Genomic DNA, 207 nt, shown 5'->3' on the forward strand with positions numbered 1-207 from the left:
GTTACAGTCAACCTGTGAAGCACTAATAACTTAAAACAGGCCAAAAGTGGTGGATCCTCAAGAACTTAACTTGGCAAGAGTACAGACATGTGCAATTAAATACCTCATAACATCCATATACCTTTCATAACCAATGTTTACATTCACAAGGCACCCCCTATCAGACAGACCCATTGCACTCATTCTCCCCATCATTCATTTCCTTAT

This window comes from Pipistrellus kuhlii, unplaced genomic scaffold, assembly GCF_014108245.1.
Source record: "Pipistrellus kuhlii isolate mPipKuh1 unplaced genomic scaffold, mPipKuh1.p scaffold_m20_p_2, whole genome shotgun sequence".
NCBI lineage: Eukaryota > Metazoa > Chordata > Mammalia > Chiroptera > Vespertilionidae > Pipistrellus > Pipistrellus kuhlii.